This window comes from Varroa jacobsoni, unplaced genomic scaffold (assembly GCF_002532875.2).
Source record: "Varroa jacobsoni isolate VJ856 unplaced genomic scaffold, vjacob_1.0 scaffold_573, whole genome shotgun sequence".
NCBI classification, from domain to species: Eukaryota; Metazoa; Arthropoda; class Arachnida; order Mesostigmata; family Varroidae; genus Varroa; species Varroa jacobsoni.
In genome coordinates, this window is record NW_019213475.1 from 357363 (window position 1) to 363071 (window position 5709).

Genomic DNA, 5709 nt, shown 5'->3' on the forward strand with positions numbered 1-5709 from the left:
CAATTTCTCATTATAGATTATTATTTTTCTTACTTCATTTTACCAACATGCTTTCCCGAAGTCTGCGGCACATATTGCCCACCAATTTGAGATAGGTCACACTTCAGGCTAATTCCCTGCGGTAATATTTGATAGTAGTTAGGTGTCATAGGTTAAACGAAGCCACTGGTAACAATTCAAACGAACTACACGTCAAATCGGCCTTATCCGTCCGATTGTGGCAATGGAAAGACAATTTTAAGCTTTAGATTTTTCTATTGTTTACTCTAAGGCATAGCGGTTAAATTTTGAAGCGAACTATCCCATTTGACGATAGTGTGTTATTGAAAGGCGGCAAGGGGAAGGAGTTATTATGCCCTGATAGATTCGTGAAGCAATGCCACGTGCGTGTTTAGCTCAGTCGTCAAGCGTCGCGTAGCTTCTTCGTCTGGCTAAAGCCGATGCATATCCTTGGCAAAGCGCGCGAATTACAAACGTAACTTCTGCTACAATGCACGATTAGCACTTATGTCGTATAATCATGGCTTCTTAAAAGCCAACTGTGACACCAATGCTTATTCTACAATAGCAGAATATATATGTGAGACGGACTCGATAGGAAATCATTACTTTTGATGGAACGTACCTAAATATCCCAAAGGTACATTTCTTCGGTGAAAGAAAGCTCTTTTGAAAACAAAAACATATGACTGTTATTATTATTGTTATATCTAAGTAAACAATTCTCAGCACAAACATAGGTGCCGTACTTTTTTTTCTGTCCTATTATAGATATCCTATGTTAAATCAAGTTCATAACCATTTGTAATTTCGGCAGTCTTGGCGTCAAAAATTAGACAGGGTAAAGAGGTTATGATGACTATAGAAGTTACTGAAAGATAATCAAAAAAGCGAGTCGATAGCAGGAAATAGAGCAAGCAAAACTAAGCAAAAAGTGTACTTCATATATAATATGCTTGATATTATTAATGCAGCAGGAAGATATTTTACATTTCCTGGAAAGTTATGATCGCGAACATCTAGCGAATAAGCCGGTGCTACACCTCATAATGCTATACGTAGAACACAATAAATAGGCCGGTATGTCCATCTATAAGAAAAATGATAGACAGACCATAAGACAATGCGACGCTATCTGTCGCATTGTCTTATGGCCTGTCTTTTTCTAGTTTAGATAGGTAGGTTCTCTCTTCTCGCTACTCACTCAGGTTTTTCCATGGATAGAGTTCATTTGTAAATGATAGAAAGTCTCTCAACTTTTCACGATATCCTGATCCCTAAGGAAATAGCTGCGGGAACCGGCAGAGTCATAACCTCTGTAGAGCTATTGATGATCGTTGTGACGAAGTTCACGATGGGTTATGAGGTTGCTGATTGTGAAGTGCAAGAACTATGGGAGCTGTAATTATAGTCAATGTGGATTGTTGTCCAAGCCTATTGATGGACCACTGCAGATAGCAGTCGTTCACCAATAGGCCAGGACCTATTAGCCTCTAAAAATATACAATTAAAATATGTTTATTAGAACGAAAAGTAAAAAGAAAAAGAAAAAAGTAAAAAGAAAAAAGCAAGGAAATGACTCATGACTTATTCAGGTAATCTAATGTATTGATTAAAAAATGCGTCACATCAACTAGGGTTTATCAACATAGAATGCATGCCTTTATTATTATTTGGGCATTACGAAATGAGTACACAGATAATATGTTTCTGTTAGGCAGAATGTCTATTTGTATTTCAGAGCAGAAACAAGAATTTTAAGTAGTAATTATTTTTCCTTGAGAAATTATGGAGTGCATGCGAATCGGAATTGTAGGTAATGGTCAGCAGCTCCACTGGCAATACCTTGTTGTTTTGAGAAATCTTACGACCTATTAGACCTTTCGGTCATTACTAGTTCGTCCCTACTGGAATGCTTGGTACGAGTGTGCAATTATACCGTAATTCTTGCCTAGCAAAGTATGTATGAACATTTATATACATATATATACGCTTATATATACAAAAAGCTTTTATGGAAAAACAGCGTTTTCAACCAAGTATATTATTTCTGGAGTTGCATTGCAACATTTCTGTAAATACGTTATTGCGATGACATTGTATAGTAAAGAAATGTTGCCTGCTAACTGGCAACAAAAGGGCTCGTCCGGGATTTGAACCCGGGACCTCTCGCACCCGAAGCGAAAATCATACCCCTAGACCAACGAGCCGATGTTACAATTGCACGTTTTTACGGCTCTTGACACCGTGGCCGTAGTGTGTACCCCATTAGCACGCTATTTCATGCATCGGTAGATGATACACAGGGAGGAACAAAACTTTAGGTATCCCGTAGCTTCTGTATACTGCTCTCTAACATGCACCATCTACTGACAATGTTTTTCCTTTGAATCTTGAAAACGCAATCTTCGGACACGATTTCGGGTTGGTCCGTCAGATGTATTTGCAAAATACGCATCACAATAAATACGCATGCGCTCATCTCATAATGTTAGTTAACAACGTGCCAGTATCTCTTTTCAAACTTCGAGCTCGCAGAGTTTCAATGCAGATATTTCATACTGCAATTATATATCTGAAAGAAATACAACCATAGTTTACACAAACCGACAGAAGTGACACGCGTAGCTATAGAAATTCAAATACAATAAGAAAAGACAATCATGTCGAGTATCGCTGTGATTCGGGAAAGCAAAACACCGTAAAGGCGTTGCGGTCCGAAAAAAAAAAAAGAAAAGCAAGATCATGTTTTTGCCGGTAAAGTGATGACTGAGGCAAGGTGGAATGGAAAACCAGATTTAGACTCCGATCACCGTTTGCACCGACCCAACAATCATCATCATCAGCGGAAGCTGGTATCGTTCGGCGACAGGAGACGCCCAGAAAATTAATGTATTCTCCATTGCTTTCCATATCGCAAGAACTAGCGGAAGACAGCAGCTAAAATGTCTGGTGTTAAACGACGTGATGGGCAGGGTGATGAATCATAGCAAAGAAGACATTTTCGCGGATACGAGCTGTTTGTTGGTGGGCTCCGCTGTCTCAACTAGTACTTGATCGAAATCTGCGTGATATGATTCCCGTAAACCACTACACTGAAGCCTCTACATTTTGAACGAGTAGCGTACATAAACAAAATGTTCATTCATCTAGGTAGTTAATTCTATCGCGTATAAATTATATGGTATAAATGACCATACATATAACAAAAAGCAAAGGCCGCAACAATAGTTTGATACATACAGATTTGATCTCGTCATGTTAACTGCACGGTTAAGAAAGATCAAAGAACGCATATATACACATCTTGTCGAATTTAATAACAAATAATTTTAATATACCTATTTTTACAACAGCGTCAATAGTGACAATTAAAATTCAGCTCCACTGGACACTGCTGATGTAACCTTCGCGTAAAGTGTTTTTCTTTTGTCTAACTTGGGTGCTTTGATTGAGTATTATTTGACCATTGTCGGCTCGTATTCAGTTCATAAGATGATAATTTCTCGTATAATTCCGATTCTAAAAATGATATTTATAAGAACAACATGCCGAGCTACCGCCCCCACCGCTCCGTCGGTGTATAAATATCGTGCTCGAATATCACTGTTGGCTCTTTCCACCATCAAGCTTGTCATCGCGTTCCTTCTCCTCGTTGATGCCCCTTCCTCCCGTATCTGCGCCACCCAGCATCTTTTCGCACGCACTACCTTTTGACAAATCCGTCCGCGTTCGGTCGGCCGTCTGGACGAGGCGCGCACGCACCAATACAGACGCGACGGCAACGGCGGTGGCGTCATCGAGCGTCCATCAGCTTAGCGAAAACCTACTATTATATCAATATTATATATGTACACATTTATATTTGTATTCAGATCGAAAGAGTACGTGCATGTTTGTTCATGTCGAGTGAAGCGATGTGTCTGTCTGCCCGATCATCCGTCGATCTGCAAGAGCTCGTTGACCTCCTTTGTTTCTGTTGACGCTATCCAACCCATTGGTAGTTCTCCTGGAACAACCTTTGGCTGTTGTCATCCGCATACAGAAGACTCGTATCATGCGTAACCGCCAGCGTATGTGTGGGCTATTCATCGTTACAGACATACACACAGACACACGTTTCAGGAAACATCGCTAGCGAAATAATTGTGCCGTTTTTAGATGAACACTAGCTCGGAGCAGCTCGACTTGGCTGTCGGCACCATCCGTGCGTTTGACCCTCTCTGCGCGTCCGCCGTTTAGAGTCGACGACCCTTTCCGGCATTGTTTAGCGCGAATGAGCACCTCGCCTGCCCTCCTCTCATGCTGGCGCACACAGACACTCTGATACACACAGAACGGCATAATATCATTCTAGTCATAAATTTTTATTATTATATATTATTATCATTTATGCACATCACCTCGGCAGGAGCTGGAGAGGCCAGCGAATATGCTGTGCCGCTAGTCGCCGCTAGCAGAGGTCGTCTACGGGGCTGTCACTGCTACTGCTACAAATATTGCTAATTCTATTCGCACTGATGGTGTATAGTGGGCGCCGTAGGAGCGGTGAAAGGCGACTGCATATCTACCTCTATTCATGTAGAGCATACACTCACGCACGCACGCACGCACGCTGCTACTGTAACTATTATTGCTAACTATTACTAGCAAAAATGGTACTGATGCAGCGTTAGGGCCACAGTTGAATCTGTTTCACTATCGCAGTGCCACTTGTACCGTATTTGATGATGACCGTATTCAATAGCGAACACAATGTTTCCGGTGTAGAGAGGTGTCCGTGCTTATGCCGAGTGCATTACCTTCATCCAAGCCTCTGTCTAGCCAGTGTTTATCCAGAAAGTGGAGTCTAGCCGAGACGCTTCTGTAATTAGTGTTTTACCTTCGATGGATGAGTTACGCAGGACTATAGATTGTGTGCATTAACCTAAAAATGTGAGTTATAGGTGATTCAGTGGTGATTAGCTCTATCGTATGTTTACCACCTGGCAAAGAGTGTTTATGTATACAACAGATCGCAAATCGATGTCGTTCCCAATAATGGATGGGTGATCTTCCCAAAGGAATGTAACAAAGTGCCGCTGCCTGGGTGTTGCTTCTATATTGTTCGTATCGCGCAACTGTACAAGCGCGCGGATATGTCATTATCAATTTTCTAGAAAACAGAGACTATTAAGCAAAAATGGATTCAACACTATAGAACATCCGGCCATTTGTCCTAATGGGCTTGACTAGCGTAACACGAACAACGTTTCATGTCTGCCGTGCAATGTGTTGTCGTTCAGGAGTCATATGCTTCAAGTGTTCTTGATTGTGTGCTTCATGGGTATAGTTGATTGTATATGCTTACTGTATAGTGTCAAGCGCATGCTGCGGATTCTCTGACAATGCTACCCTATAAAAGTGAAGGCGTAATCAGTAGTGACGATAGTGGCTACGGTGTTGCTCCTATTGGATGATCTCGTGTGTGTGTTACCGATACGTTTTTGCGGGATGGCACCGCATGTCTGTCGTGTTAAACGTGCTTGATAGCGCACCAAGCACTCATCTTTCAACCTGATCGTAAAAAAGGACTCGAAGAACAACAGAAACAAGGCTGTCTCGCCTTCGGGATTGGAGGATGTAAAGCGAGCATGATAACCAACCATTCAATATAAAGGTTCAGTTGAAACATACTGAACTATAGGCTCTAGAATGTATTGTAAATAT

At 41.3% G+C, this 5709-nt stretch overlaps 1 non-coding gene across 1 annotated transcript; it reads right to left on the reverse strand.

Moving 5' to 3' along the window:
• Positions 1-2138: 2138 nt before the first annotated feature.
• TRNAP-CGG (transfer RNA proline (anticodon CGG)) lies at positions 2139-2210 on the reverse strand. The gene has a single exon. It is a non-coding gene; the product is annotated as a tRNA-Pro (tRNA).
• Positions 2211-5709: the final 3499 nt, after the last annotated feature.